The sequence below is a fragment of the Lissotriton vulgaris genome, chromosome 1_1 (assembly GCF_964263255.1).
Source record: "Lissotriton vulgaris chromosome 1_1, aLisVul1.2, whole genome shotgun sequence".
NCBI lineage: Eukaryota > Metazoa > Chordata > Amphibia > Caudata > Salamandridae > Lissotriton > Lissotriton vulgaris.
In genome coordinates, this window is record NC_141685.1 from 801,782,658 (window position 1) to 801,802,011 (window position 19,354).

A 19,354-nucleotide genomic window follows, 5' to 3' on the forward strand; every position below is an offset into this window, starting at 1 on the left:
GTGGGGGTGGGGTTTTTGTTGATCTGGTCCTTTTCTTTTAACAGATCGGTCCGATTAAGAGTGGTAGCTTTAGAGATTGCTGCATTGATGCTTTTCTTGCTGTATCCCCTCGCTGTGAATCTTTGAGTCATGGTCTCTACTTCTTTCTCAAAGTCTGAATTATTGGAGCAGTTCCGCTTAGCTCTTAAAAATTCACCTAACGGGATGGAATTGATCAGAGAGTGTGGATGGCAACTGCTCCCGTGTAGCAGACTGTTGCCCGCTGTTTCTTTCCTATAGAGTACAGTGGTGAGAGTGTTTTCCACCACTCGCACCTTAAGGTCAAGAAAATCCACTTCTTCTTTGTTGATGTGACAAGTGAAGGAGAGGTTGAGGTTGTTCGTGTTAAGGGATTTAGTAAAATCATTCGCTTCCTCAGCAGTTCCATTCCAGATGACAAAAATGTCATCTATGTATCTCAGCCAGGTGATAACCTTGGACTGAAACTCCTGGGACCTGTAGACTACTTGCTCCTCCCACCAGCCTAAGAAAAGTCCGGCGAAGCTGGGAGCAAAGCAAGAACCCATCGCGGTCCCAAGGAGTTGATGGAAAATCTCCCCATTAAAGGTAAAAAAATTCTGGGTAAGGCACATCAGGGCCATGTCCAGAATCATCTCAGTGTGTAAAATGTATGGGACAGATCTAGTTTGCAGAAAATGTCTGCATGCCTGTATCCCCAGGTGATGTGGGATGCAGGTGTACAAACTGTTAACGTCAAGGGTAACAAGTTGCCATCCCTGTTCCCACTGAACCCGCTAGGAGCTGAACATTAAAGCTCGTTAAACTGCAAAGCTGGCCTGGACATTCCTTCTTTACCGTGTGGAATTTCTTTTGGATATATATATATATATATATATATATATATATATATATATATGGAACAATCCCCGCTAACTCTCGCCCGGAGCCCAATCCTGGATACCGCAGCGCAGGAAGAAGAGAGGAGACCTCAGGTGCAGGTGAGCAGTGTATTTTTATTTCGTCGAGGAGACGGCACACCTCAGCATGACGTTTCGGCCTTCACAGAGGCCTTGATCACATGACGCATGCTAGGGAGGAGGCAATTTTTAAAGTGCTAGTGCTCGATTAAGTGCAACATCATTGGTGGGACAAGGTCACATGTAGAATGATTAATATCATAGACATAGACAACAGTTATATGCACAACGCATCGCGGGATAATCCCTGAAGTCAGCCTATGTTACAAAGTACAAATAATAATATTCAAAGTGCAAATGCTATATAACCATTGTGAACAATACACAACAGGAATCACTGGGAAATCCAGTAGATTAGCAGTGCAAAAATAGGCAACAGTGCAATATATTAGATAAAGTGCAAATAGTGTCATGTAAACAGTTTGTCATCGCTATAAATATACGCAATATACTTAATGTACAATGTCATGTTTAAAATCAGGTGTAAAAAAATAGATCATGAGTTATAAATATATAAATATAGGTATAAAAACATGAATGTACAAGCATCTTGCCAATAAATATATATACACCCGACATACACTATTTACACAAGATGAGACCTCAGGTGGACAATTAGAACATAACTGCATGAATGCATATGAAGCCTTCCCACCGAGATCGCAGCATCCTATTTGTATTGCACGCACAAATTACTCATATGTCTATGTAAGGCTGGAGGGTTGAGAGGAGAGAAGATGTTGACCCACCGCTAGGTTAGGAGAACATCGCAGCCTCTCCTCCCATAGCTCCACGCTGAAACAAGTGACCATAGGTTGAGCCTCAACATACCATTGATATACCTAAGTGAGTAGTGAAAAGGACGTTACCATGTGCATATTTTTTGTGAAAGTTTTTTTATGTATATAAAGTTTTTTTCTATCAGTTCTCTCATTTTTTATTTGGTCATGGTGTTAAGCTCTTGATACATCCTTGTGCAGCCTAAGCCTAGGCTGCACTGCACACTGAGACCATCCGCAGAACTAGACATGTGCTGGTTGGTGAAGAAATAATTTTTACTCGTAAAGTCAAGCCAAGTCATAAAATTTGTATAGCGCACTACATACCCAGAGGGTTTCAAGGCGCTTAGGAAGGGGAGGAGGATTATTTGTCAAATATCCACGTTTTAAGCTGCTTTCTGAACGCTAGGTGATTCTGGGTGAGGCGAAGGTAAGCGGGGAGTGAGTTCCATGTTTTGGCAGCCAGGTATGAAAAGGATCTGCCTCCCATGGTGGTCTTGTTGATGCGAGGAACAGTGGCGAAGGCTTGGCTGGAAGAGCGAAGTTGGCGGGAGGGGGTGTAGAAGGACAGTCGAGAGTTGAGGCAATCTGGTCCGATGTCGTAGAGTGATTTGTGTGCGTGGGTAAGCAGTCGGAAGGTGATCCTCTTATTGACGGGTAGCCAGTGGAGGTCTTTAAGGTGACCAGAGATGTGTTTGTTGCGTGGGATGTCTAATATGAGCCTGGCTGAGGCGTTTTGGATTCGTTGGAGTTTCTTCTGGAGTTTAGCGGTGGTACCTGCGTAGAGGGTGTTTCCGTAGTCCAGTCGGCTCGTGACTAGAGCGTGGGTGACTGTTTTCCTAGTTTCGGAGGGGATCCAGCGAAATGTTTTTCTGAGCATGCGAAGAATGTTAAAGCAGGAAGAGGATACGGCGCTGACTTGTCTGTTCATTGAGAGTGAAGAATCCAGGATGACGCCAAGGTTCCGTGCGTGGTCTGTCGGGATGGGTGCTTTTCCGAGGGCTTCTGGCCACCAGGAGTCGTCCCATGCAGAGGGGGATGTACCTAAGATGAGCACTTCTGTTTTGTCTGAGTTCAGTTTCAGACGGCTTTGTTTCATCCATTCGGCGACTTCTTTCATTCCTTCGTGTAAGTTAGTTTTGGCGGTGCTGGGGTCCTTGGTGAGAGAAAGGATCAGTTGAGTGTCATCCGCGTAAGAGATGATGTTGAGGTTGTGTTGGCGGGCGATGGCCGCGAGGGGGCTCATGTATACGTTGAAGAGGGTGGGACTGAGTGAGGATCCTTGAGGCACGCCGCAGATGATTTCAGAGGCCTCGGACTTGAATGGTGGGAGGCGGACTCTCTGGGTTCTTCCGGTGAGGAACGAGGTGAGCCATTCCAGTGCTTTTCCTTGGATTCCGATGTTTCCGAGGCGTTGTAAAAGGGTGCTGTGGCAGACTGTGTCGAAGGCTGCAGAGAGGTCGAGGAGGATGAGGGCGACTATGTCTCCATTGTCCAGTAGAGTTCGAATGTCGTCTGTTGCTGCGATGAGGGCGGTCTCAGTGCTGTGTTTGGCTCGGAAGCCAGATTGTGAGGGGTCGAGTGATTTGTTGGCTTCGAGGAAGGCGGCGAGCTGGTTGTTGACAGCTTTCTCGATGACTTTGGCCGGGAATGGAAGAAGCGAGATGGGGCGGTAGTTTTTGAGTTCGGTGGGGTCTGCTGTTGGTTTTTTCAGAAGGGCGGTGAGTTCAGCGTGTTTCCAGTCTTCTGGGAAGGTAGCGGAGTTGAAGGAGCAGTTGATGACGTCTCGGAGGTGCGGAGCAATGACGGAGTCTGCTTTGTTGAAGATGTGGTGAGGGCATGGGTCTGTGGGGGATCCAGAGTGGATGGAATTCATCAGGCGGATGGTGTCCTCAGTGGAGATTGGGTTCCAGGCGTTAAGGGTGTTTATGGGGGGAAGATGGTCAGCAGAGGGTAGGGTGGGTTGGCTTCCGGGTTGGTTGTCAAAGCTGTTGTGGATGTCAGCAATCTTGTTGTGGAAAAAAGAGGCTAGGGAGTCGCAGAGGGTTTGAGAGGGGGTGATGTCGTTGGAGTTGGCCGATGGGTTGGAAAATTCCTTGACGATGTTGAAAAGTTCCTTGCTGTTGTGGGCGTTGTGGTCAAGTCGATCCTTGAATGCTGTTTTCTTGGCTTTTCGGATTAGTTGGTGGTGAGTACGGGTGGCGCTTTTGAAGGCGTCCTTGTTGCTGGTGGATGGGTCTTTTTTCCAGGCCTTTTCAAGGGAGCGGCACAGTTTCTTGGACTTCTTCAGATCATCGTTGAACCATGAGGCCTTCTTGTTGCCAAGTTTGTGTTGACGTTTTTTCAGTGGTGCTAAGGTGTCGGCGGTGTTGGATAACCAAAGGGTGAGGTTGGAGGCGGCTTCGTTGGCGTTAGAAGAGAGGGCTGGGGAGGTTCGAAGGAGCGATGTGGAGATCTGATCCGTGGTGATTTTGTTCCAGTTTCTTTGTAGAGCTGGTTGGAGGTGGATGATGGGTTTCGGCTTGTTGTAGGTGAAGTGAACGCAGCTGTGGTCAGTCCAGAGGAGATCCGTGGTGTGGCTGAAGGAGATATGGTTGCTGGAGGTGAAGATGGGGTCGAGTGTGTGGCCTGCGATGTGTGTTGGGGAAGTGACCAGTTGTTTAAGTCCGAGGTTGGCGAGGTTGTCTAAGAGGGTGGCGGTGTTGCGGTTGTTGATCTTTTCAAGGTGGAAGTTGAGGTCTCCCAGAAGGATGTAGTCTTTGGAGGGGAGCGCGTGTGGGGTGATGAAGTCCGTGATGTCTTCACTGAATTTTGTGCGGGGTCCTGGTGGTCTGTAGAGGAGGGTGCCTCTAAGAGTTGTCTTGGGGTCGATGTGGATCTGGAAGTGAAGGTGTTCGGAGTTGGCGAGATTGACATCTGAGCTGGTAGAGATGCGGATGGATTTCTTATGGACGATAGCGATTCCTCCTCCTGTATGGTCGGTGCGGTCCTTGCGTGTGATCTTATAGTTATCAGGGATAGCGATGGCGATGTCAGGGGCGGAGGAAGCGTTCATCCATGTTTCCGTTAGGAAGGCGACGTCTGGAGAGATGGTGTCTAGTAGATTCCATAGGTCAATGGCGTGTCTGTGGATCGAGCGGGTGTTGAGGAGGATGCATTGTAGGAGATTGGGATCAGGAATCTGTGGTGTGGTCGTAGCGGAGATGTTGTCGGTGCCGCTAAATTTGCAGGAGAGGCAGGAGAACGGGCCATGGGTGCGTCCAGGCGCGGCTTGGACGCAGTTGGGGACGCGACCGGGGTTAAGGGCTAGGAGGGTGGCGGCATCGTAGGTAACGTGGGGGGGCTGGGCAGTGCGAGGGGCAGGGGGTCTGGCGCTGGGCGCGGTCCAGGCGCGGACGGGCGTAGACGGGCTTACCTTTGGCGCACCTTCGGCGCGGATTGGGCGCGGTCGCTGCGCGTAAACGCTGCGCGCGGGAACTCCTGTCATATATGGATGGTGGAGGGGGAGGGGCGAGGGCGGCTCAGCTGGGAGGCGGGGCGCGTGTACAAATAACAAACAACAAACAAAATGGCAGCGGAGCGCTGGGGGCTAACGCGCTACCTCTGACAAAGTTAAGCAGGGGTTAACAAGCGCTGACTAAACAGAGCAAAAGCGTCTATTTTACTATTGGCAAAAAGATAGGCGGCAGGCGAGGCACAATGCAGGCTGATTAAACAGATCACAAAGCGTCGCTTTAACAATGAGCAAAAAATGAAATGCGGCAGGCGAGGCACAATGCAGGCTAATTAGACAAGGCAAAGAGCGTCTATTTCACAATAAGCAATAATGAAAAGCGGCAGGCGAGGGCACAACGATACCAGTAGCAGGGGAGCGACCACTCGGCTCGAGAGCTGGGAGCGAGTCAGATGAATTCTCAGAGCAACTAGGAGGGTAATATTCTGTAGGGTAGGGAAGGCCCACAGGTTTACACTTATGTTGGCATTTCAGAGACACGTGTAAAAATCTTCTGTAGAATTCAATCCCCCCGGGGCTCGACTATCCATTTCCAGTATGTACCTGGTCTCCAATTTTCTTGGAGCTCCATCCCTATCTCCTCCTCTTTTGAGAGGGCCCACACAATCTACAGCATAGTATCGCAGCAGGGAACTGTCATTGTTGTGGTGCTCTTTGAAGTGGCGGGCCACTGGATTTGCCGGATCATTTGTGTTGATGGCCCTTATGTGCTGGAGTATCCTTTTGTGCACCTGCAGCTTGGTACTACCCACATACCGCAGGGCACACGGACACTCCAGCACATACACCACATATTCACTCTTGCAAGTCAGTTGTTTTTTGATCTTGCGTGCGCTGGGGGTGAAAAGGATTACATATTCTGTTTTGTTCAGCCCATGCTGACATGCCTTACAGGGAGAACACTTCCTGAAGCCCTTACTCTTCTCTAACCAATTATTTCGTGTAGGGACTTCTGGGCTGGATTTAACTAAGGCATTTTGCATAGAATATGCTCTCCTATATGTGATAGAAGGAGTGGTTGGAATTTTGTCACCTATGACAGGATCACATTTCACCAAACCCCAGTGCTTAGAGATAATTTTACCAAGTGCCCCATGCTGTCTATTGTAGGCCCAGATCAATCGTACTTTTTGATCCTGGGAGGTGGTGGGCGTATTTGTAACTTTGCGTTGCAAGGCTTGATTACGAGACAGGGCATTTGCTTTAGTTATAGCCCTATCAACCACTGCAGCCTTGTACCCCCTTGCCAAAAATCTAGACCTACTGGCTTGCTGAGCTAGATTGCATTGAGCTTCAGTACTGCTCAGACGTCTAATGCGCAGCATCTCGCCATACGGGATGCTGCGTATAAGGTGAGCAGGGTGATGGCTGCTGGCATGGAGTATTGTGTTTCCAGCCGTTGCCTTACGGTACAACCTGGTTTCAAGTTTGTCTCCTCCTGGTGTGACTGTCATATCTAGAAAATGCACCTGATCTCTGCTAATGGTCGAGGTAAACTTCAAGTTGAAATCATTACAGTTTATCATATCAACAAATTGCTCAGCTTCTAGACGAGTGCCCTTCCAGACCAGGAACACATCGTCTATATAACGATACCATCTTGTTATAGACCGCCTGGCAATGTCGGAGTGTTCGCCAAAGAGGACCTGTCTCTCCCAGTAGCCCATATGGAGACAGGCATAACTGGGAGAGAAGCAGGCCCCCATGGCTACACCCCTGACTTGCTGATAATATCTGTTGTTAAACATAAAGAAATTATGGTGTAAACAGAATGAAATCATAGAAAGTAACATACGGTTATGGTCAGCCATGATGATTGGTCTCAAACCTAAGTAGAATTCAATGGCTCGCAGTCCGTCTTGGTGGTTAATACTTGTGTATAAAGACGTGACGTCTAATGTAATGAGCCATGAGTCCGAATCCCATTTGATGTCCTGTATCTTCCTCACAAAATCATTGGAGTCTTGGACAAAAGATGGTAAACTCTGCACAAACTCCTGCAAGAAAGAGTCCACGTAAACAGTTGTCTTTTCTAGTAACCCCCCACATGCTGCTATTATTGGTCTTCCCGGGGGTTTATGTGGGTTCTTGTGGATCTTCGGGATTAGGTATAGGACTGGCATGACCGGATTGTTGTTCTTGAGATATTTGAGTTCATCCATGCTCAGCAAGCCAAAGGATCTCCACCCCATTAGTCACGAGTAGAAATCTTCTTGGGCTTTCTTAATCAGTGAAATGTCGCTATGTCTATAGCAGTCTGAATCGTTTAATTGAGAGAGGGCCTCTTCCAGATATAGTTTTCACGGCCATAAAACTATATTCCCTCCCTTGTCAGACTGTCTAACAATAACATTTTCATTGGCCTGAATCTTTTGGATGAGTCGCATGTACTGGTCATTCTGTGTGTATTTCTTTCGTTTTGAATTGAGCACTTTGGAATGCAACAACTTGATGTCTTTTACTACAGCATCATGGAAGATGTCAAGGTTGTCGTAGAGCATTACAGGAGTATAAGTGGAGCGTGGTTTGAAAGACGTTAAACCCCCCACCCTATTGGGCTCACATCCTGAGACTTCTTGGGATGATGACTGCTCCATTCTAAGGGATTCTAAAGCCTCCAAACCTGGCACATCACGGGCTTGAAGCCCTTCATTCGCTGTTTCAGTCCTCATCGGGGAACTGCGTGTTTTACTACCTGCAAAATGCTTCTGCAACTTTATCTTGCGGACGAATTTGTATAGATCAATTCTAGTGTCCGCGTAGTTGAAGTCGCATGGAGGACAGAATGTAAGGCCTTTTGACAAAATGTGATGTTCAGCCTCTGACAAGACCATGTCAGTCAGATTGATAATGGAGGGGTCGATGTCTGTTGCTCCTGATTGTGAGCTTACTTCCTGTTCCATCTCTTTGTACTTTTTTTCTTCTTTTTCTGCTGATTTTTTTCTTCCTCTTGATTTGGCCTTACGGCGTTGGTAGCGCTTGGCATTGAGTCTTTTGTTCCTGAGTGCAACTGGGTTCTCGGACGTAGGGTCTCGCGCCAATCCTTTCTTATGCAGTCGAGTTCCTCTGCTGGCGTGAGCTTGGTAAACCCCAATTGCCCGCCTGATTGCGTCAAGCTGGAGTCTGAGTCGCTATTCACACTTGAGCTGAAGTTAGACTCTGAGGAGTCGTCCTGCTGAGCTGCACCATGCCCTTGGTTAGGGCGATTTGCTGCTGCTGCAACTTTTTGTCGTCTTGAGGCTTTAATGGCATCGTATTTTTGGGCAAAAGTGAAAATGCGTCCTTCCGCATAGTCCGCCTTATCGCGTTGAAATTTCCAGGCTTTCCTTTTGCTGATTGCATCCTCTTCTTTTTGGATTCTTGCCATCATATCACTTATAAGTTTGGTGCATTCGCTCATGCAGTCCACACTGGCTGCTTCGATGACCTGATTGAGCTCCTCAATTTTGGTCTGCGTCTTAAGACGGTCACTTTCCGCATAGCGCACCAGTATCTGGACTAGCTTGCGCGACGACTCCAGGTTACAGTCTGCCCATTCTCTGAGCATTTCCGGGTCTGGGTCCTCGTAACTCGGGGCCAACATGACATGCAGACCTCGTGGTATCCTGTTTACCTCCAAGTAGCGACTCAGTGAGCGGTGCTCCCACCACTTCGAGAGTTCTCTTTTCATTAATTTCTCCAGTTGTTTGAATTTATCACGAACGCTACCAAGTTCATTAGCTGGTGCATTTGGTGCAGATGGTTCAGAGGACCCCCCAGCCGGAGAGTCATCAAACGCATTTAGCGCTGCCTGTTCCCTTGCTCTTAATGCGTCAGCCGACATGCCGCATCCCCGCAAATGTTGCGCACAATGCGCTCTCACAACTGCTTAGACGATGTCAGACAATGCGAACCGCCGTGCAGTCAGGCACACACTTCTCTTACCGGTGTAATCTGTGCCGAATCGGAACACCGTCACCCAACTTGAAGTATCTCGTAGAGAGCGGAACGCTCTCCGGGCTCCTTGTCAGGTCCGTGGACAGATCGGCGTTAACAGCAACCGGGGGCTGGAGCAGTTACTCCCTAACGGGAGAAGACAAACGACTTCCGGGTCAGCAGAGGTCTTGGCTTCCTGTAGTTCCGCCGCTTGCAGGAGAAGGGGTCATCCAGATACCGGCGAAGCACTCTGCCGGTTTTGAAGATATGGAACAATCCCCGCTAACTCTTGCCCGGAGCCAAATCCTGGATACCGCAGCGCAGGAAGAAGAGAGGAGACCTCAGGTGCAGGTGAGCAGTGTATTTTTATTTCGTCGAGGAGACGGCACACCTCAGCATGACGTTTCGGCCTTCACAGAGGCCTTGATCACATGACGCATGCTAGGGAGGAGGCAATTTTTAAAGTGCTAGTGCTTGATTAAGTGCAACATCATTGGTGGGACAAGGTCACATGTAGAATGATTAATATCATAGACATAGACAACAGTTATATGCACAACGCATCGCGGGATAATCCCTGAAGTCAGCCTATGTTACAAAGTACAAATAATAATATTCTGGACAATATATATATACATATATATATATATATATATATATATATATATATATATATATATATATATATATATATATATATATATATATATATATATATATATATATATATATATATATATATATGTATGTATGTATGTATGTATGTATGTATATATATATATATATATATGTATGTATGTATATATATATATATATATATATATATATATATATACATATATGTCTAAACAAAGTGCCCCGAAGCTTAGGAGAGCACTCAACAGCGCATCCACCATCCGGTGCTTGTCGTCAGACCCTCTGCATGAAGCCATTAGTCATTTTTTGCCTGACGCGTTTCAAGGTTTAAAACCCCTTTCTCAAAGGCTTTTTTTCTTCAAGGAATGGCGCTGACACATTCTCTTGTTGGCTGGTGTTCTTTTATTGGATGCTGGCCCCCACGTGTCATCATGAGCCTTGCTGAGTGCAATATACATGCCCTGTGCATTCTGGGACATGAAGTTACCAGCGACGCCAAATTCCTAAAATTTCGAAGGTTTAAAGTCTATAATAGATTTCAGAATCAGGCAGGTAGGTTGACTTTGCATGAATTGCTGTGCTGAGCAGTAATGAAAAAGTTTCTCACTGCGGCCTCTCTTTTCGTTTTCCTTAGAGATGGTGCTCCCCCCACGGCAGGACGGCCGTGAATGTACTGACTAAACAAAGTGCCCCGAAGCTTAGGAGAGCACTCAACAGCGCATCCACCATCCGGTGCTTGTCATCAGACCCTCTGCATGAAGCCATTAGTCATTTTTTGCCTGACGCGTTTCAAGGTTTAAAACCCCTTTCTCAAAGGCTTTTTTTCTTCAAGGAATGGCGCTGACACATTCTCTTGTTGGCTGGTGTTCTTTTATTGGATGCTGGCCCCCACGTGTCATCATGAGCCTTGCTGAGTGCAATATACATGCCCTGTGCATTCTGGGACATGAAGTTACCAGCGACGCCAAATTCCTAAAATTTCGAAGGTTTAAAGTCTATAATAGATTTCAGAATCAGGCAGGTAGGTTGACTTTGCATGAATTGCTGTGCTGAGCAGTAATGAAAAAGTTTCTCACTGCGGCCTCTCTTTTCGTTTTCCTTAGAGATGGTGCTCCCCCCACGGCAGGACGGCCGTGAATGTACTGAGTAAACAAAGTGCCCCGAAGCTTAGGAGAGCACTCAACAGCGCATCCACCATCCGGTGCTTGTCATCAGACCCTCTGCATGAAGCCATTAGTCATTTTTTGCCTGACGCGTTTCAAGGTTTAAAACCCCTTTCTCAAAGGCTTTTTTTCTTCAAGGAATGGCGCTGACACATTCTCTTGTTGGCTGGTGTTCTTTTATTGGATGCTGGCCCCCACGTGTCATCATGAGCCTTGCTGAGTGCAATATACATGCCCTGTGCATTCTGGGACATGAAGTTACCAGCGTCGCCAAATTCCTAAAATTTCGAAGGTTTAAAGTCTATAATAGATTTCAGAATCAGGCAGGTAGGTTGACTTTGCATGAATTGCTGTGCTGAGCAGTAATGAAAAAGTTTCTCACTGCGGCCTCTCTTTTCGTTTTCCTTAGAGATGGTGCTCCCCCCACGGCAGGATGGCCGTGAATGTACTGACTAAACAAAGTGCCCCGAAGCTTAGGAGAGCACTCAACAGCGCATCCACCATCCGGTGCTTGTCATCAGACCCTCTGCATGAAGCCATTAGTCATTTTTTGCCTGACGCGTTTCAAGGTTTAAAACCCCTTTCTCAAAGGCTTTTTTTCTTCAAGGAATGGCGCTGACACATTCTCTTGTTGGCTGGTGTTCTTTTATTGGATGCTGGCCCCCACGTGTCATCATGAGCCTTGCTGAGTGCAATATACATGCCCTGTGCATTCTGGGACATGAAGTTACCAGCGACGCCAAATTCCTAAAATTTCGAAGGTTTAAAGTCTATAATAGATTTCAGAATCAGGCAGGTAGGTTGACTTTGCATGAATTGCTGTGCTGAGCAGTAATGAAAAAGTTTCTCACTGCGGCCTCTCTTTTCGTTTTCCTTAGAGATGGTGCTCCCCCCACGGCAGGATGGCCGTGAATGTACTGACTAAACAAAGTGCCCCGAAGCTTAGGAGAGCACTCAACAGCGCATCCACCATCCGGTGCTTGTCATCAGACCCTCTGCATGAAGCCATTAGTCATTTTTTGCCTGACGCGTTTCAAGGTTTAAAACCCCTTTCTCAAAGGCTTTTTTTCTTCAAGGAATGGCGCTGACACATTCTCTTGTTGGCTGGTGTTCTTTTATTGGATGCTGGCCCCCACGTGTCATCATGAGCCTTGCTGAGTGCAATATACATGCCCTGTGCATTCTGGGACATGAAGTTACCAGCGTCGCCAAATTCCTAAAATTTCGAAGGTTTAAAGTCTATAATAGATTTCAGAATCAGGCAGGTAGGTTGACTTTGCATGAATTGCTGTGCTGAGCAGTAATGAAAAAGTTTCTCACTGCGGCCTCTCTTTTCGTTTTCCTTAGAGATGGTGCTCCCCCCACGGCAGGATGGCCGTGAATGTACTGACTAAACAAAGTGCCCCGAAGCTTAGGAGAGCACTCAACAGCGCATCCACCATCCGGTGCTTGTCATCAGACCCTCTGCATGAAGCCATTAGTCATTTTTTGCCTGACGCGTTTCAAGGTTTAAAACCCCTTTCTCAAAGGCTTTTTTTCTTCAAGGAATGGCGCTGACACATTCTCTTGTTGGCTGGTGTTCTTTTATTGGATGCTGGCCCCCACGTGTCATCATGAGCCTTGCTGAGTGCAATATACATGCCCTGTGCATTCTGGGACATGAAGTTACCAGCGACGCCAAATTCCTAAAATTTCGAAGGTTTAAAGTCTATAATAGATTTCAGAATCAGGCAGGTAGGTTGACTTTGCATGAATTGCTGTGCTGAGCAGTAATGAAAAAGTTTCTCACTGCGGCCTCTCTTTTCGTTTTCCTTAGAGATGGTGCTCCCCCCACGGCAGGACGGCCGTGAATGTACTGACTAAACAAAGTGCCCCGAAGCTTAGGAGAGCACTCAACAGCGCATCCACCATCCGGTGCTTGTCATCAGACCCTCTGCATGAAGCCATTAGTCATTTTTTGCCTGACGCGTTTCAAGGTTTAAAACCCCTTTCTCAAAGGCTTTTTTTCTTCAAGGAATGGCGCTGACACATTCTCTTGTTGGCTGGTGTTCTTTTATTGGATGCTGGCCCCCACGTGTCATCATGAGCCTTGCTGAGTGCAATATACATGCCCTGTGCATTCTGGGACATGAAGTTACCAGCGACGCCAAATTCCTAAAATTTCGAAGGTTTAAAGTCTATAATAGATTTCAGAATCAGGCAGGTAGGTTGACTTTGCATGAATTGCTGTGCTGAGCAGTAATGAAAAAGTTTCTCACTGCGGCCTCTCTTTTCGTTTTCCTTAGAGATGGTGCTCCCCCCACGGCAGGATGGCCGTGAATGTACTGACTAAACAAAGTGCCCCGAAGCTTAGGAGAGCACTCAACAGCGCATCCACCATCCGGTGCTTGTCATCAGACCCTCTGCATGAAGCCATTAGTCATTTTTTGCCTGACGCGTTTCAAGGTTTAAAACCCCTTTCTCAAAGGCTTTTTTTCTTCAAGGAATGGCGCTGACACATTCTCTTGTTGGCTGGTGTTCTTTTATTGGATGCTGGCCCCCACGTGTCATCATGAGCCTTGCTGAGTGCAATATACATGCCCTGTGCATTCTGGGACATGAAGTTACCAGCGACGCCAAATTCCTAAAATTTCGAAGGTTTAAAGTCTATAATAGATTTCAGAATCAGGCAGGTAGGTTGACTTTGCATGAATTGCTGTGCTGAGCAGTAATGAAAAAGTTTCTCACTGCGGCCTCTCTTTTCGTTTTCCTTAGAGATGGTGCTCCCCCCACGGCAGGACGGCCGTGAATGTACTGACTAAACAAAGTGCCCCGAAGCTTAGGAGAGCACTCAACAGCGCATCCACCATCCGGTGCTTGTCGTCAGACCCTCTGCATGAAGCCATTAGTCATTTTTTGCCTGACGCGTTTCAAGGTTTAAAACCCCTTTCTCAAAGGCTTTTTTTCTTCAAGGAATGGCGCTGACACATTCTCTTGTTGGCTGGTGTTCTTTTATTGGATGCTGGCCCCCACGTGTCATCATGAGCCTTGCTGAGTGCAATATACATGCCCTGTGCATTCTGGGACATGAAGTTACCAGCGACGCCAAATTCCTAAAATTTCGAAGGTTTAAAGTCTATAATAGATTTCAGAATCAGGCAGGTAGGTTGACTTTGTATGAATTGCTGTGCTGAGCAGTAATGAAAAAGTTTCTCACTGCGGCCTCTCTTTTCGTTTTCCTTAGAGATGGTGCTCCCCCCACGGCAGGACGGCCGTGAATGTACTGACTAAACAAAGTGCCCCGAAGCTTAGGAGAGCACTCAACAGCGCATCCACCATCCGGTGCTTGTCATCAGACCCTCTGCATGAAGCCATTAGTCATTTTTTGCCTGACGCGTTTCAAGGTTTAAAACCCCTTTCTCAAAGGCTTTTTTTCTTCAAGGAATGGCGCTGACACATTCTCTTGTTGGCTGGTGTTCTTTTATTGGATGCTGGCCCCCACGTGTCATCATGAGCCTTGCTGAGTGCAATATACATGCCCTGTGCATTCTGGGACATGAAGTTACCAGCGACGCCAAATTCCTAAAATTTCGAAGGTTTAAAGTCTATAATAGATTTCAGAATCAGGCAGGTAGGTTGACTTTGCATGAATTGCTGTGCTGAGCAGTAATGAAAAAGTTTCTCACTGCGGCCTCTCTTCGGGGCACTTTGTTTAGTCATATATATATATATATATATATATATATATATATATATATATATATATATATATATATATATATATATATATATATATATATATATATATATATATATATATATAAGTATTGTCCAGAAGTTGCCATCATATATTAAGGACACAGGCGATTCTCTCAGATTACTTGAAAGGATAGAATGGAACACCAACTTTAACGTACTCAGTTTAGACGTCGCAAGTTTGTACACGTGTATTCCCCATGAGTCAGGACTGACGCCATTCAAACACTTCCTAAATGAGAGATCAGTCTCTTACACATCACACACAGACATGTTGACCTCTATGATGCTGAGTTGCCTCACACAAAACTTCTTTACATTCGATGTCAGGATTTTCAAACAAACCCTTGGAACTTCGATGGGGACCTGCTTTGCTCCTTGCTTTGCAGGTCTCTATCTAGGATTTTGGGAGGAAACTATTGTGACTGGAATGGAGTTGTACAAGAAACACGTGATGAGATGGGCGCGATACATAGACAACATCTTCATTGTCTGGAATGGCAATGAAGAAGAGGCAACCTGTTTTGTGAACAATCTTAATGAAAATGACTTTAACCTTAAATTCACATGTCATTTTTCAAGCAACGAGATTGAATTCCTTGATCTCAAACTCACCATAATAAACAACAAATTGGAGAGTTCTTTATTTCGTAAATAAACAGCAGGGAACTCACTGTTACACTCACACAGCTGCCACTCCAAGAGCCTCATCTATAGTATTCCCCTACAGGAGTTCCTCCGGGCCAAACGCAACTGTAGCACTGAAGATAGTTACATGAGAGAACGAGCTATCATGACTAAAAGATTCCGAGAAAGACGATACACTAGAAATGCCATCAGGAAAGCCAGGAATGAGGCAGAGAAGAGAGACAGATCCGACCTCCTGAGCACCACCAACACAATAGTGTCTGACCAAGACAGTCAGAAAATCATAACCACCTATTGCTAACAATCCAAACAAGTAAGACAGGGTTTGGGTAAGTTCTGGCAGGTCCTTTCAACGGATTAAGATTTAGCATCAGAAATAGAACCTTTTCCTCAGATAGCTTATAGGAATGCTAAATCACTGAAGGACACACTTTGCAGAACTTTAGAAACACCAGACGCCAGGAAAACAGACATCAAAGGTTTTTATCCATGCCGTAACTGTAAGGCATGCAAATTCAGTAAGAATTGTAAAGAATGCACATTATCAACATCATGCAAACCTTTTGTCATATAGAAACACTTTTCCTGCAACTCAGATCATGTAGTGTATGCACTCCAATGCCCCTGTCACAAAAACCTACATAGGGAGCCCCTTACACAAAGCGAAGAAAAGAGTGCTCGAACATCTGAGGGCAATACGCAAAGAGGATAAACAGTACCCAGTAGCCAGACACTTCCAAGCCTGCCACAACCAGGATGAGAGATTATTGTCTTTCATTGTGTTGGATTCAGTAGGCACAAATAAAAGAGGTGGCAATAGGGTTAAAGACCTTAGACGTCTTGAGTCCAGACTCATTATTCAATACCAAACAATGGCCCCTGAAGGACACAATTGTGACGAAGAATTGTCAGTACACCTAGGGTGACATTCTTTCATTTCTGAGTCACAGCTATTGACATTACCTTCACGTAATGAACTCTAGTATGTTTCAAATGTATGCAAAAGGTTTGTTACATAACTTCCTATAACGGTTGTTCCACAGGGTGCTCTCCATGTATTGTATATAGAACAACTACTGACGATCTCATAACCTATGAACTTTAGTTTTATTACACTACGGAGAACATGGTACATGTTCTGACACTTTTTTATGCTGCCACGTTTTTATCCAGTGGTTCCAACACAAGTCATGCACGTGGATGACTATTTTTGATAGAACATCAAGTGAAAAGAATTCCTGGGCGGTTCATCCCACCCCTGGTACCTTAATCAAATATCTGCTGCCTTGTAGTTATAATCTTCTTTTATTTTTTAGGTTCCTGTTTAGTATTACTTTTAGGGCATATTAACAGTGAGAATATGTTTTGTGTTTAGACTACAGGTCAATACATAGAAGAGAATTTCAAGAATGGGAACTTATGCCACAGTTGAAGACAAGCTGATACTGCTAGCAAGTCTCTCTACATAATAACACATGGAAGATTGGCTGACCACCTCCTGGCTCCGATTCTCTTCTCTGATACTAGGAAGAGACAATCGATACACTAACCTTAGAGATAAGACACTTTATGAATCTCACATTTAATTTGATAATTGACCAACTTTATTTATTTGTGCTGGATAGTCTTTTGGAAACAACATTTTCAAGGTTCCATTTCCATTGAGTTCATTTTTGTTTATGTACCTAATTATGTTTTACGCATTTGAGGATTTGCCCACACGGGCCGAAATGCACATAGTATGAACCTTCCTAACGGTGCACAGTCAAAATATCGATTCCAAATTATCGACCAACATTTATATCGAGTTAAAAATATTGAAGGTGAAGAATATCGAGGTCAAGAATATCTTTGGACAGAATATCAACCCTAAGGTAAGTAATATCGATTTTTTTTATATCGATGTAAGTAATATCAAAGTTCGTAATATCGATATCAATTATATCGATGTTACTAATTTTGATGTTACTAATATCGATATTAGTTTGTTGTTATGTATTTTATTATGTATTTTATGTGTATGCGTTATATGTTTTTTGTTGTTTTTTATTTATTTTAAATTATATGTGTACAATTTTTTTATATATTAAAAATGTTATATTTAATTAAATGTTATGTTTTAGTACTGGAGCGGGTAGTGGGTTTAAAGGGTAATAGGGTGGGAAGTAATTTAATTATAGTAAATTAATTATTAATGTTTAGTAATTGTAAATATATTTTAATTAATTTTTGTGTTTAAGTTCTGTAGCGGGTTGTTGGTTTATAGGGGAATTGGGTGGGAAGTAATTTATTTGTAATTAAGTAATTATTTATTTGTAATTGATATTTATAGTTGTTTTATTTACAATTAAATATTAATTGGTAATGAATTTTTTTAATTGGGAATTAAGGTTTGTTATTGGTATTAAAACATTTTATTTGGCAATTAATTTTTTTAGTTGGTAATTAAGGTTTGTAATTGGTAATTGCATTTTTTAATTGGTAATTAATTTTTTTAAAATTGGTAATTGATATGTTTAATTGTTAATTACTTTTTATTGATTGGAAATTCATTGTATTAATTGGTAAATCATTTTTCATTAAAAATATTTTTTACTTAAAAATTTTTTTTTACCATTTTTTAATTGTTAATCAATTTTTCATTATTAATATGTTTTTTGTTTTGAAAAATATTTTAGTGTTCAATATTTATTATTTGGTAATTTATATTTCTTGAATAATATTTATCGATATTAATTTTTAATTTATTGTTAATTAATTATTCAATTGTAATTATGTTTTTAGTAATTATTAATGGGTATTTGCAAATGATGTAGTTATTTAATTTAATTTTTTATTATTTTATTTACAACAATTATTTAAAAGTATGTTATATTTATCTTCTACGCTATCTAATGCTTTCCCTACTGTTGCACTCTCTGGAATTGGAATAGTAATTTTTACCCCTGCGCTATCCAACGCTGTCCCTACTGTTGCACTCACTGGAGTTGGAATAGTAATTTTTACCCCTACGCTATCCAACGCTTTCCCTACTGTTGCACTCTCTGGAGTTGGAATAGTAATTTTTACCCCTACGCTATCCAACGTTTTTCCTACTGTTGCACTCTCTGGAGTGGGAATAGTAATTTTTACCTCTACGCTATCCAACGTTTTCCCTACTGTTGCACTCACTGGAGTGGGAATAGTAATTTTTACCCCTAAATTATCCAATGCTTTCCCTACTGTTGCACTCTCTGGAGTTGCAATAGTAATTTTTCCCCCTACGCTATCCAACGTTTTCTCTACTGTTGTACTCTCTGCAGTGGGAATAGTAATTTTTACCCATACGCTATTCAAAGCTTTCCCTACTGTTGCACTCTCTGGAGTTGGAATAGTAATTTTTACCCCTACGCTATCCAATGTTTTCCCTACTGTTGCACTCACTGGAGTGGGAATAGTAATTTTTACCCAAGCGCTATCCAACACTTTCCCTACTGTTGTTATCTCTGGAGTTGGAATAGTAATTTTTACCCCTACGATATCAAATGTTTTCCCTACTGTTGCACTGTTTGGAGTTGGAATAGTAATTTTTACCCCTACGCTATCCAACGTTTTCTCTACTGTAGCACTCTCTGGAGTTGGAATAGTAATTTTTACCCCTACGCTATCCAACGCTTTCCCTACTGTTGCACTGTTTGGAGTGGGAATAGTAATTTTTACCCCTACGCTATCCAACGCTTTCCCTATTGTTGCACTCTCTGGAGTTGGAATAGTAATTTTTACCCCTACGCTATCCACGCTTTCCCTACTGTTGCCCTCTCTGGAGTTGGAATAGTAATTTTTACCCCTACGCTATCCAATGCTTCCCCTACTGTTGCACTCTCTGGAGTTGGAATAATAATATTACCCCTACGCTATCCAACGCTTTCCCTACTGTTGCACTCTCTGGAGTTGGAATAGTAATTTTTACCCCTACGCTATCCAATGTTTTCCCTACTGTTGCACTCT